We start from the raw sequence: 14,254 nt of genomic DNA on the forward strand, positions 1-14,254 counted from the left end.
TAAGAGTGTTTAGTAATGTTTATATCTTGTTTGAACATGTTTATCTTATACTCATGAATATAAGATCAAAATTAGATTAATTAAATGATTTTTGCTAAGTTGAAATATTTTCACTAAAATAATTATTCACTATTTAAATTATCATTTATCTTTTTCTTTTTTTTATAGAAATGACAAAATAAAAGAGTTGTTATAAATAGATGTAAAGAAGGCTTAACCATATATGTTATTTTATAGACCTAATTATTTTTATTAGCTTGTAAATGATCTTTTAGTCTTGTCTTGTCTTTTTAAAATTTTATTTCATTTATTTTCTTATACATTTAGATTGTTTAATTATAAATTATTTGTATATTATTTGTTATTATGTTAGTTGGATTTTAATGTTATTAATTATATCATTTGGTATAGTAATGTGTATAAATTATATATATATATATATAGATATATAACTGATATAACTGTAAAATAAATAATAAATAATATGATCTTAAATAAATAAAATAATTTAAATTAATAGATGTACTAATTTGGTAATAAATGTTTACATAAGAGATCTGAACCAAGGCTATAGTATAGGCTCTACAACTTGGATGTAGAGCATAGCTATCAACATTAATTGTTTTGACATTTTCAATGGGTTTAACATCACTCAAGGATATATGTCCTAATAATAAAAAATAGTCATCCAACAACTTTCTTCCATAAAAATCTTTGCTTGATTGTCAAAATTAATTGCAAAGCCTAATCTGTAGAAACCTAAGAACAACACGATAAATGGAAAGGACAATATAATGAGAGGGTACAAATCTTCCAAAAAGGCTTTCAAAGGGCTCCATGCAATTCCAAAAGGTGTAAGATTTATCTATTGCAAAGTAAAAGGGCCTAATGTGGATCCAACTAAAGGCGACCTAGGTAAGATTCAATCTTCCCCTGACTTCATCATTAGACCCTATGCATGTATGTCCCTTTCTATAGAATAAGAGAAACTTAGGCTAAAAGATAGTGTTATTTTTCTTGTTTCCTTGGATATTTTGATTCTCCCATCTAGGAAATTTCTCAATGATCGGTTGCATAAAATTTGGGAATATAAATTAGGGTTCTTCTTTTCATATTGTCATATGCTCTAAAAAGGGATTTTTTTACTTTTCTTCTGCAATCCTAAATCTAAAAAATAAGTTGTTGATAAATAGTTCTAGAAAGTTGGATCCTATGATTTTCATGTGATTATTTGGTCCATGAGTGTGGTCCATAATGAATTTTTGTCTCTATCTTTCCCTAGGTGACTTATGGTGGGAAATATACCACCCTTTCTATGGAATCTCCTCTTGCAAGTTCTCAAACCCATTGTTAAAGTTCTTAGAATTGATACCTTGATTCCTAATTTGGATGCTAGAGCTCTTTCTTTGATCAACCCTAGTTTGGAGCTCTATGAGCATATCTGGTTTGATCTCAGAGACCACCCTATTTCTTTCCCTATCACTTTCCTAGGAGGTAATAATACTTGGTATTTACATAGAAGGGATGGCCCTAAAAGAGAAAATTATCCCCTTTTCAAAATGAGGCTTCTAGTGCTACCCAAATTGAGCCATATCTTTGGCAATTCCCTTGGCAAATCATTGAATATGTTTGGCAAAATTCTATGCCTCTCTAAGGAAGATGGAGAGACCTCATCTCATGAGTGGCAATGTTAAGCCCTCTAAGACCCTTAAAAAGAAGCTTTCAAACTACTTCAACAGCTTTCAATCTCATATGGACATCAAATAATTTTGTTTAACATGTTGAATTTGTTGTGATATGATTGAAAAGATCATTGTTAAAGAGAGATTATTGAAAGAGGGATATTATTGAAGAAGACTATGTGTTTCAATCATTTTTTTGTCACTGATGTCAAACCTGCTATTTACTGGTAAGACAAATGCTTATAAGATTCAAGTACTATCACTTAGTTGATTGATGAAGAGGATTTGATCAATAAGATATTAAAAAAGCACCTAGGGGAAAAGTTGAGTTATGATTATGTAATAAAGTACAAGGATCAGTTAAGATAGTGATGACATGATGTATTGATAATCTACTTAAGGTTACAAATGTTGGATACACTAAGAAAGTTTAGAAGAACAAGTTACACAAAGTTTGTCTACCAAGCTTAATTGAGTGGATAGTAGGTGCCAAGAAAAAAGTTAGTTGGAGCCAAGTAAAAGAAAATTCTAGTGGATGCTAAGAAAGACAATTGATGTCGAGTAAAGTTTAGTTGATGTTGAGCATCAATAAACTTTAGTTAATGTTGAGTGATTTTGTAGTTGATGCCAAGCAATGTAGTATGTGCTGAGCATCAAAAGGTTAATAATGTCAAGCTACTACATTATGTTAAAGATCAAAGATGCACCAAATCTAAGCTGACAAGTTTGTTTGAAACTTTTGAAATAGGAAGAAGATAAGGTTGATGAGCTGGTGGCACAAAATTTGATGTAAACTATTTTTAGGTGAATTCAAATGTATTCTAGGAGAAATTTCTAGAAGAGATACAAGATATGGGGTAGATACATTGTATCCTACCTAATCCATCCAAACCCTAATTTTAACAATGGAAAAAGAGTGGGACAATATCCTAATTTCTTATTTATAGGAATGTCTAGTAATGAAGCAAAAGTTGTCATGTGCAAGAGTCTAAGGAAGAAAAGGAGTTAAAGGTTTTGCTTAATCAAGTGACCTAAGAGAAGAGTCTACAATGGCATGTTAAGTAAGAACGATTAAGGAGATGAATGCTTGAAGAGTGAAAATGCTATCAGAGCTACAAAGTATGAAGGCCAAGTAGAATGAAGGACTACATAAAGATCTGTAATCTACAAGAGAAGTTAAAAGTTGTATTAGATCAAGCTCTACTATTGCTCTCTAACAATTGTATCAATCTATGGTAAATCCTTTGCATTAAGGTTGACCTAATAGTCATTTGTAAATCTTTTAACCAAGTGGTATTCCAAGTGAATGGCCTAAAGTCCTCTAACAAGACTCACTTCCAATAGGGTGATTGGAATTCCTTAATTGGGTCACATTTAATAGTTTGTTTTATAACCTTTAACAGGATTGGCCTTTCACAGGGCATCACTTCAAAAGAGTGAAAAGGAGTAGCATGTTACTGGTAGGTTTTCCCAAATTGGGTTTCCACGTAAATCATTGTGTCAAGTGTGCTGATGAATCTATTATATTTCATGCTTTACATTTCTACAAGTTGATTTGATAGTAATATACAAATTTTTAATTTTATGGATGCATGCATGGGTATGAATGTTTTATGGGTTCACTAAGCTGTAAAAAGTTTTATTTATACATTTGGACCTTGGATAACTAATTCACCCCCTAGTTATTCTAAAATATTCCAACAATTGGTATCAAAGCCATATGCTTAAGATGACTAGTTTCAAGGTACTAGAAGCACAAAGATTGAGATGTCTAAAAGAGAAGTACCCAAGCTCAATAGAGATAACTTTCCTGCATGGAAAAGTTTGATGAAGCTACACCTGGAGGACTTGGAGATTATGAACAATCTACCATTTCAGTGGAACATGTTGATCCTATTGGAGCCCTAACTATTGAAGATATGAAGAAGAAGAAAGAACACAATCAGGCAATGTTGGAGATTGCCTCTGCCCTAAGCTATGTCAAATTTGATGATATCAAAGGTTTTTATAGTGCAAAGAAAATGTAGGATTCCGTAGCCACCATCTATGGAGGAGACAAAAATTTTCAAAGAGCCAAACTTGAGAGTCTCAAAGGTAAGTTTGATGATATGAGAATGGAAGAAGGTAAAAATATTGCTCAATATGTTGCTAGAATAAAAGAATTTTTTAGTGCAATAAGAGAAGCTACTAGTCATATAGATGATGATACCATGTTAAGAAAAGTCCTAAGAATACTACTACTTATTTATGCTATTAGAATTTCTACAATTCAAGAACTAAGATGTATTCTAGGAAACGATTTAACCCTTGAAGTTCTGGTAGGTAGACTCACTACTTTTGAGCTATCTAACTTTGATAATTACAAACCTAAGAGTCTTGAATTTTCTTTCAAAGCTAAGCTATTATTGAAGGACTCTAATGAGGTGAAGCAGAAGAAGAAGAAGAGAAAGATAAAATATGTATCTAGTGATATTGATATAGATGAGGAAGATGTTGAACAACTAGAAGCACTATTGGCAAAAATATTTCATGAAGGTAAAGGCAAGTTCAAAGGTAAGTTACCTATCATTTGTTTCAATTGCAATGAGTTTGATCATATTTCCACAAGATGTACATAGAAGAACTACAAAGGTGGTGACAAGTACAAGATTAGTAGAGAAGATGACAACAAAAATTACAAAGATAAAGGCAAGAAGTCATGCTACATTGTTGAAGAGGAAACCAAGGATGATTCTGATGAACATAATGATCAAGTGGTGTATGTTGCAATGAAGGATGAATATGATGAAGATGAGGAAATTGTACTTGTGACTTGTGTGAACAATAATGATAGATGGATCATTGATAGTGGATGCTCACATCACATGACTAGAGACAAAAGTAAGTTCATTACCTTGAATTGTTATGATGGAAATAGTGTAAGATTTGGTAATGATGCACCATGTTTGATAAAAGGAAAAGGCTCTATCAAACTCACAGATAAGATCTCATGTGATAATGCTTGCTATGTTGAAGGACTAAACTATAACTTGTTGAGTGTGTCACAATTGAATAATTTGAGATGCAAGGTTGAATTTGGAAACAAGACTTCTAAGATATATGAAACAAATGGGAAACTAATTGGAAAAGGTGATCAAACTAGAAGTAATCTATTCTGCCTTGATATAGAGGATGCTACTTGTCTTGTTACAAAATTTGATGATATATGGCTTTAGCACAAAATACTATGTCATGTTAATTTTGATAACTTGGTTACATTAGTACATTTGACCCCATTTTTCCACCAATATTGGTCAAAATTTTCACCCAGGTTGGTTGAAATTTGGACCAACCAATTGGTCAAAGTTTTTCCTGTCAAAATTTCAACCATCTTACTGGTTTGTCAAAATTTTGACCAATACATTAGTCAAAAATATCCTAGAGTCCTAACACAATCTACACCAAGAGTTGGTCAAATTTTTGACCAATGTTTGGTTGAAAACTACAGATAGGGGTAAAAAATTTTAACCAATACCTAGTAGAAAAATTTTAGGTATTGATCAAAATTTTGACCAACATTTGGTAGAAAACTTCCAAGTATTGGTCAAAATTTTGACCAATGCTTGATAGAAAACTTTTGGGTAATGGTCAAAATTTTGACCAATGTCTGGTAGAAAAATTTTAGCTATTAGTTGAAATTTTGACCAATGCCTAGTTGAAAACTAGTAGCCATTGGTCAAAGTTTTGACCAATGCTTGGTAGAAAACTTTTAGGTTTTGGTCAAAATTTTGACCAATTCCTAGTAGAAAACTTCCAGGTATTGATAAAAAATTTGACCAATACCTGGTGGTTTTCTACTAGGCATTAGTCAAAATTTTGACCAATGTTTGGTCAATATTTTTTTGAGGCATTCTATAAAATAGTTCACATGCCTTACCTATGATTTGACATTTTGCATGTATCGTGCACTCTCTCATCCTGATGACGGATTACAGAGGGTGATCTAAAACGATGATGCTAAAAAACACACACAATCAAATCCAAAATGAACTTGCATTACAAATGGATTGTAGAAATATGATATTATTAATTTTGCATGCATGTCTACCAGGACAATCACAATTATGTGATTGTCCTGGTAGACATGCATGCAAAATTAATAATATCATATTTCTACAATCCATTTGTAATGCAAGTTCATTTTGGATTTGATTGTGTGTGTTTTTTAGCATCATCATTTTAGATCACCCTCTGTCATCAGGATGAGAGAGTGCATGATACATGCAAAATGTTAAATCATAGGCAATGCATGTGAACTATTTTATAGAATGCCTCAAAGAAGCTAAGAATATTGAAATACTTACAAGGGACTATTTTGTTGCTCTAAATATTATAGGCTTTTTTGTCTTCCAATCATAAGGATATTTATGTTTGTACACTTCTTCTATGATAAGACATGAGTGTTCATCCAAGATCTTGAAAATTATCACATTTAAGTCATGGGCCCCTCCTTGACTTCCATGCTTTTGGGTAGGTACAAGTACCTTCATAAGTATCAAGGCATGTTGGACATTGTAATGCCCCGCCCGGAGATCCTTGGAAACAAGGATGAAATACAAGCCAAGACTTCTTCTTTTTTACAAGTATGAATGCCCATGACAACATCATACAAGGATCACAAGGATCGCAATGAAAGACTTCACCACAATCCCGGCAAGCAACAAATCTCCAAATGCCACTACCAAACTGACACACACAAACAAAGCCAACAATGACAATGCACATGATGAGGGCTGAAGAAATGACCAGTCATCAACAAAACACCAAGTTGGGGTAGAATGTAGAAACCTAAAATTGAAGCCCTGAAAACTAGCCAAGTCTAGATTTTTGAAGCCCTGAAATTTCTTAAAATCGTTATCTTATCTCTGAGAGGTCTGAAACCTTATCTCAAAAGATTTGTCACATATATTAAAATATAGGAATGAAATATACGTCAACTTATACTTAAATGATATATTTTCAACCCCTAGGAAATTTATTTTGAACTAGGAAGGTGTAAAACCAAAAGGGTGTCCAAAACCAACTTTTGAACTTGCATCCAACAAGCCTAGATAGCCCTTGTTTCTTGCATGAGAAAGTACACTGGTCTCAAGTTTTGTGCGAGGGCTTTCACTCTCATGTGAGGATTCCCTGCACACTAAGTGAGGACTTGAATGGTCTCGCACGAGGACATGCATTTGCACATAAGAAAACAAATTAGTGTGACAACAAAATGTAAACAAAAAGCATTAAAACATGGAAACCTCCACATCAGGGAGTACCGAATCCACGTAAATCGAGGAATGAACAATCGAGTGCATCAATAGCAAGGAAAGAGGAACATCTATCCATCTAAACCATAGCAATAATGGACATACTGAAATAAACATCATAGTGAACAAAAGAAACATCACAATGTACATAAATAACATCACAAAAATAAAACAACCAAACTAAGTACATGATTCCTCCCAACCGTCAATAGCATCATAAGACCATCATGGATCCTAGCCATCCCCCATGCGTAACATCCCAAGCCTCCAACCAAATCGTTAGTACTATCATAATAGGGACGTCACTACTAAAACATGCAACAATATAAGCATAAGGAATCTAACATGCTAGTATAAAAGCATAAGATAATCCTACAGTAGATAATATCACCTATCACATGTTAAACATCAATAAGCAATAGATATGCTACTATAGAAATTCACATCATCTAATCATATCCTAAACATCATAATATGGGAATGCGTCAAGTAAACTAACATCATCTAAACATGATATCCAAGCATTCCAATGAAAGCATAAATCACAAGAAAACATACTTCAGAACCTGAAGTACCAAGTGAAAATATCCAGCAACGGTCGCACTAGGACAAAAGACCATCTATGTACACCAGTCCCTAGCAGTAGTGAAGGTAGCTATGCCTCCCAACCACGTGGAACCCATAGGTCCACACCCACTGTGCTGATGGAGATAATAATCCAACCACAAATACACATAAAAACACAACATCCAAGGCTAAAATTCATGCCAAACAATATGATGGTTGCAACCAAGAACCTAAGACAATGCAAGGAGTACAGGTCCTGGTTAGACACTTAATAGGCTACTAAGTAAGGACTGACATCATGGAGAGTTACTTGGCATCGAAAAGCCCAAGCTTGGATTGTGCGAATTCAGCATCCCTCAATGGAATGGCTCGGCACAACATTTTATTATCTTTAAGTTTTATTACCATACACACATTTTATTTAGTTATCACTTATATAAAACTTCCTATCCTCCGCCAATCCTATGGAACTAAAGTCACCAGGCTATGAGATAGAAGTGCCCTCCATATGCTACCCTACCCTACCCATGCTCATCCTATGACAAGTGCCCATGGGCATGCATACTCCCATCCCAATCCCAATGATCATAACTTTTGAAAGTACCACAGAAGATCAGGCCTCGCAAGTCACCTGAAAAATGTATGCGCACATACTCATGTGTGGTGCACCACCATCACGAAGATCACAACACAAGGACAGGATGAGAACATAATGTAAAACAAAACACCCAATCGAAAGTAACTCAAGAGGATGGATTCTACACGAATCCCAAAGCCAATACAACCATACATCATAAAATCCCTCAACTAGCCTTAATCCGAAAGTATGGATTCTACACGAATCCCAATGATGCAACAAGACCAAACATCATGAACTCACTCAATTGACATTAATTTGAGAGTATGGATTCTACACGAATCCCAATGATGCAACAAGACCAAACATCATGAACTCACTCAACCGGCCTCAATCTGAGAGTATGGATTTTGCACCAATCCTAGCACTCATGGAACAAAAGCAAAGGTCTAAAAGAAACAATAACACCAGGTATAAAATCACTCAACTGAACACGTAACGAGTACAAATGCAACACACATCCCAATGCAACATAAAAGTGCAATAGTAGTCTGACTAATATCCAAATGGATCATCAAGGTCCACAACACACATTGTGCCAAGAAAACTTGAGAAAATAGGGTGGCATGCAAAATGAGGTAAAAACCCCAAATTTTGGAAAAACTATAAAATTAAAACCCATTTGGCCTTTGGGCACAAAAACCCAAAAATCCAAAAATAATCAAATTCAGACAACATATGCAAAAATGACCAACATAACGGTGTAAAACTCTAAATCCTCACCTCAAAAAATAAGGAAATGTTCATACCCACCCAACTAGGTAGAACTAACATACAAAAATGAGGGGAACACTAGTTCTCAACCTCCAAACAAATGGCTACAAAAAATAGAAGCAAAAATGGAGCTGAAACAATAAAACAGGAAAGCCCTACCTCACAAGCAAAAGGGCAAAATGGGAATCTGAACTAGAAAATAAAATGCCCGCAGAAGTGGCTGAAAATCACAAAATCCCAAGGTTTCCCCAAGATGGATCCAATGAGCTCAACCTCGTGACGATCCCATGCCCATAGCTCCCACAATGAACAAAATAGAAAAATCCTCATGAAGAGGATTTTGGGTTTTACTCTCAAACTTTTTAATTCAAAAGTGAGAAGTGAGGAATTAAATTCCTTTTTGGATACTTATTCACTTTTCGAGTGAATAATCAATTAGGGAAAATAACCAGCCAACCTAGTTAAACCCCGAATCGACCCAAATGAAAATAGACTATTCGTATAAATAGAAATTCATCTATGAAAAAGTTTCTAGAAATTAAAATAAATCAATCAAAAATCCCGAAAACCCAAAAACACATAAATTCTTAATAACTTTCGTAACAATGCGAACCTCTAAATGCACATATATGCTTACTGGTCTAATCACATAATGCAAATGAGTTCAGATTTAATAATCATCGAAAGTTTAGTTTAAACATTTAAAATAAGGATACGTCAACCATATAGGGATGACATTAGTAAAATATGAAAGGTTGAATCACTAACTCCATGTGCCACTGCTAGGGATATGAATCCTACACACTAAACAACATGATCAAGTGCAATTGCATATAATAACATAGCTAAAGCAATAAATGCATTAAATCACCTAATTTAACCATTTATTTAATTATATTAAAATAATCTATTTACATCACTCACGTTCACATAAAACATAACAACACAAGAATGAAGTAAATAACCATAGCATTAAATCCATCACCTAACATAATTAGAGGTATGTCCAAATACCAGATAACCAGATATCATAAAAAAAAAAACACTGTCATCTCAAAATGGCATCGTCATGCAATATGATCAACTGAATGACATAGTAGTCTAAAATCTATGATACTAAAATCAAAGTACAACATTTGACCCTCGGGTCATCTCAAATGTAAATCATCACATAAGTAACACATAACTCTCAGATCAAAATATCACAAGGTAAATGACTGCAACACATAACCAAATAATCCCACATGAACAATCAATTTCTATTTACTTAAGCATTTAACAATGATTGATTAAAGAATCAACAAAAAGGCACTAAAAACACATAACCAAACATAGTCATAAACATGACTAATCACTGCTATAGGAACCTAGTCCAGTGTAGCATGGTAAAAAGTACATAGTGCAATCTCTGCACACATCTCAAGGTAATCATGGAACAACCTCATGATACCACATCGATCTTGGTAACCACTGGCACAAACCTCAATGAACCATAAATCACATCATAATCTCATAGATCAATCAAAAGCATAATCAAAGCAACTAATGCAGAAACATAAATCTGAACACCTCAATGATGTAGACCACTCAGGATCACAATCATGATCCCATCTCGAGGAGAGATCAACCAAGTTGCATCCATCAGGATGACTCAAAAAAGTTAAATGGGATAGGCACTACAGACATTGTTGGCTATAATTTTTTTCATTAACAATATAATGTTCTCACTCTTAGCTATATTCAAGATACTCAAGTACTACTGGGAACATCCTTTATAACTATAGACTACCTATATACCCTATATCTCCAAAATTCATGTTCACATCAAATGTCAACTAATATTTAGTGCACATATATGTTTAAAAACTTTTGGATGTTTTGATTAAAAGGAAAACACATGTTGAAATAGATTTAGATCTTGGGTTTTTTTCTGCCCAATTAGTAGATTTTAGATAGGAGGAGAAAAAGAGAGAGTTTGGAAAATTAATAAATTGCATGAATGGCAGCAATACAAGAAGGAGATACCAGAAATCAAAGAACAAACCTAGATCTATATACATGTTACATATTTTTAGATTGGCAAGAAGCATTCTATACATATCTAGGGATGGTCAAAAAATGATTATTGCAAATCAATACTAACTTACAAGAATCCTCCAAGAGGAAGGATACAAGTACATAGTTCAATTGAATTCCTAGACACATAGTTCAATTGAATCCTCCTCTTGGAGGAAGGCTACAACAAATACATAGTTCAATTGAATGGTCTATAGATACCATTAGGATCAGCATTTTGAACAATCCATGGATGTTGTAAAAGCTTGTGTAAAGGTAGCCTCTTTGAGGAATCTTTCTATAGCAGCTGTGTAACCATGATAAAGTGTTACCATGACAACTAAAAATTTATATAAGTAGTGGGATAGACATATCTAACAAAATTTTCTTCATAATATCAAGGCAACATATACTAACTTGAGATATTAGATCTTTAGTTGTAGTAGAAACAAGTGGCTTTAAAGGAAATTTCAAATCCACTTTCACGATCCTACATAAAAAAAGCTAGCCATGCTCAAATCCATGCTTGAAATAAGCAAATATAAGAACCCTTCAAGTATAAGGCCTAAAACAAAATATATATATACTAAGAGCTGAAATATAGTATGGCTTCTCAGACCTTTTGTAAGTGTCTAAATGCTCCTTTTCTTCAAAAGGAGGAACCCCATAAAGAAATGCATAACACAAGATCCCCAAACTCCATATGTCTACCCCAGAATCATGCTCCCTATTTTCCACTGGAATAGACATTTGCAAATATGTAAATAATCTTGAAGGTAGAAATAAAGAGAAAAGTAAATATTACACACTAATATACCCATTTCATGAGGTAAGTAATTCAAGGTTCCACACATTGTTTGCCTTCTATCAAAAGTGTGCACAGGCCAACGAAAATCAGCAATTTTTAGCTCACCCAAACAAGTGAATTTGTTAATAATGTAATGATTAGAACGAAATCCTTGCAAGTTTAAACTAAGTATCATTAGAAATATATCCATCCTTAGCACTTACCTATATGCCAATTAACAAGTTCTCTGGCTTGATATCCCGGTGTATGACATTCTTTTCATGGCAATATATCAAAGCTTTTGAAGAGACACAATGTAATATACAAAAAAAGAGTCAATAATTTCCAGAATAAAAAAATAAAAGTAGATTATAAGCCATTTCTAGTTGTAATTACAGTAGCTAACCACCTTTCATTGAAGAATTTACAATGTTGGAGCTCTTTGTAGAGCCCACCTCTTGCAACATATTCAAGAATAAGATAGACCCTACTCTAAATAAATTGATGAATCAAAGAATCAATTAAAGAAATACTAGGAAGGGCTTTGATGAAAAGTAAATCTCACCCAAAATATTAGAACATTGCAGGATATGCACCTGATCATAAAAGTATCCAAACAATCAAACTATATTTGGATGGCAAAGATGACTCTGAATTTCAATCTCCCTACGCAACTAGTGCTCTACCTGTGACTGTTGGAGCTAGTTCTTGAATAGAACTTTTAAAGCCACAAAAATTTTTCTCTATTCACACAAGTGAAAATAGTTGGTGAATGATTAAATGATAGTCCTTTGTTAAAAACAATTATGCCATTCTAGAAACAAAATTCTGGAAACATAGGTATGAAATTCCAAACCCATGTTGAAATTCCATACCCATGTTGAAATTCATGTTGAAATTAAAAATTTTGGAAACATAGGCACAATTTTGGACTTTAAAATAGTTGTTTAAGATGCTATCTAGACCATGCTATTAAATTTTTGATGAATTCTCATAAGAAATTAATTCTATATTGAGTTTGAAATATCGCAAACCTTACAGTTGGTCGAGTATGTCTATAGACTGTCATTCACTGCAAAGTGACATAGGTGAAATGTTAAATAAGATTTGCAATCTTCTTAAGGACTTAGGAGGAAATTTACAATGAATGCTCTCAAGATTTAATTATGTAGGCATAAGAACCACCTCTTTCAATATTAAAAGAACAAGTGGATAGTTCTGTTGTTATAGACAAGGTTTTAGCTCTACCTTGAGATAAAGATATAGGAGATATCTGCCCAATATCTACTATCATTATCAGAACAGTTTAAATAAGAGACTTCCTTTTAGTACTTTCAATTTGAGAAACTGTTGCAATGGGTAAACTTACTGATTTGAGAACTACTCCATGAGCACATTAGAATGGATAGAGCACAACTTGAGCAAGATTTGAAGTGTATGTACTCTTTAGAATCAAGGATCATGATTAAGTACATGGGCTTGAGAGAGCACATTATGAAGATCCATGCTGAGTGGGTCACATAGCTATAATTGGTTTAATTTAACAAATCAAATAAAGAACCAAGATAGAATTCTCAAACATTTGTATGCAAGACAAGTGTGTCAGAATGTATAGAGGACAGAAGAAAGAAAACTTTTCTTCACCTTTGAGACTTCTATTAGCCTATTGTGTGCTTAAGTGTACAAGTTGGATAGGGTGAGAACTTGATGATATGGTAACATATAGAGAAAATCCTTGGCCAAGGTGCACTAACCATGTGCTAGTACTTGTTAGTTCTTAAGATTCTAGATACAATCCTAGTCAAGAGTCATACTAAGATAATATTAGCTATAGGGTGACCAACTATAGTTGTAGGGTCTTACAATAGTTCTCACATGACTTGACATAACCAATTTCATCCCTTTTGAAGGGGTGGGCCACTTCAAGTAGGAAGTGAGCAAGGGGGATCTGTAATTGATTCAAGTTTGGGTGGATAAACACATAGGTATGGAATTCAAATTTTTTTAAATGTTTCCAGAATTTCAACATTGGTATGGAATTGAGTTTTAGTTATGTGATAGCCTATATAGATTAAGAAGGCCATGACCAACTTGTTAGGTAGAATCTTAAACCAATGAGCCTACTCGATTTCAAAGAAGCATTCACCATAGAATCACAAAAACACTAAAAGACACTGGCCAACTTTACCATTAGATTGGGATTTGCATAATGTAGTCCAATTGATATGATGTCAAGACAAAAATGCATTGACAATAATTGAAAACTAAAAGTGAGCTAAAAATTTGACTATGGTTCAATCAATGAATTCTACGAAGAGATTCAGACTTTCACTCAGACTGCAATTTCACCCAAAGAAATAACTTGTTAGATAAAATCTAAAGCCAATGATGCAATGTTTAAAACTCCATGCAATTTTCCTTTTCTTCTGTCAATGTCTACCTGGGCAAGGATTGAGTTATGTGTTAGCCTAGGCCCCTCATACTGATAAGATGACCATGATCAACAGATTCTAGATGAAAC

General features: G+C 33.7%; 1 pseudogene; it reads right to left on the reverse strand.

The window, feature by feature from the left end:
* Positions 1–11,145: 11,145 nt before the first annotated feature.
* Positions 11,146–14,254, reverse strand: part of LOC149556739 (serine/threonine-protein kinase Aurora-1-like) — a 93,545-nt pseudogene continuing 90,436 nt past the window's right edge.

This window comes from Cupressus sempervirens, chromosome 5, assembly GCF_028749045.1.
Source record: "Cupressus sempervirens isolate cs-2001-9-10 chromosome 5, ASM2874904v1, whole genome shotgun sequence".
Classification (NCBI taxonomy): domain Eukaryota; kingdom Viridiplantae; phylum Streptophyta; class Pinopsida; order Cupressales; family Cupressaceae; genus Cupressus; species Cupressus sempervirens.